Genomic DNA, 485 nt, shown 5'->3' with positions numbered 1-485 from the left:
TTGGATAGAGCTTCAGCCTGCGGACTGATAGGTCCCGGGTTCGATTCCGGTTAAGGGCATGTACCTGGGTTGTGGGCACATCCCCGGTGGTGGATGTGCAGGAGGCAGCTGATCGATGTTCCTCTCTCATCGATGTTTCTAACTCTCTCTATCTCTCTCCCTTCCTCTCTGTGAAAAATCAATAAAATATATTTTAAAAAAAAATGAAACGCCTCCATCACCCCTTCTCAGATGTCATTAAAAGGCACTCACAGGTTCAATATCAGCACCAGGGCGACATCCGAAAGGGGGTTAAACGTACTCCTCTTATTTTGAACGCGTTTAAACCAGAACCGGGAGTAGGAAACGCAAAGATTGCATTCACTCCGTCGGGACACCACGCGGACACTCCGGATCCGTGGAGCCCAGGGAAGGAAGGGAGCGGAAAAGTACGTCTATTTCCCAAAACCACATCCGTCCGCTCGGCGGCGCCCCGCGCCCACGGC

The 485-nt window shown here is 51.8% G+C and overlaps 1 protein-coding gene across 17 annotated transcripts in view; it reads right to left on the bottom strand.

The window, feature by feature from the left end:
- AHI1 (Abelson helper integration site 1) overlaps positions 1 to 474 on the bottom strand; it is a 155,252-nt gene extending 154,778 nt beyond the window's left edge. For 14 of the 17 annotated variants that reach the window (XR_001515966.1, XR_001515965.1, XR_001515967.1 and 11 more), the window contains exon 1: positions 253 to 474. The gene's annotated coding sequence lies outside the window, so the exon portion shown is untranslated. The remainder of the gene's footprint in view (positions 1 to 252) is intronic. The other 3 variants (XM_015572091.1, XM_015572093.1, XM_015572092.1) reach the window with 1 other exon arrangement.
- Between the last annotated feature and the right edge of the window lie 11 nt (positions 475 to 485).

The sequence above is a fragment of the Myotis davidii genome, unplaced genomic scaffold, assembly GCF_000327345.1.
Source record: "Myotis davidii unplaced genomic scaffold, ASM32734v1 scaffold266, whole genome shotgun sequence".
NCBI classification, from domain to species: Eukaryota; Metazoa; Chordata; class Mammalia; order Chiroptera; family Vespertilionidae; genus Myotis; species Myotis davidii.
The sequence above is the reverse complement of the archived record's forward strand: the minus strand, read 5'-3'. Positions and strand labels throughout refer to the sequence as shown.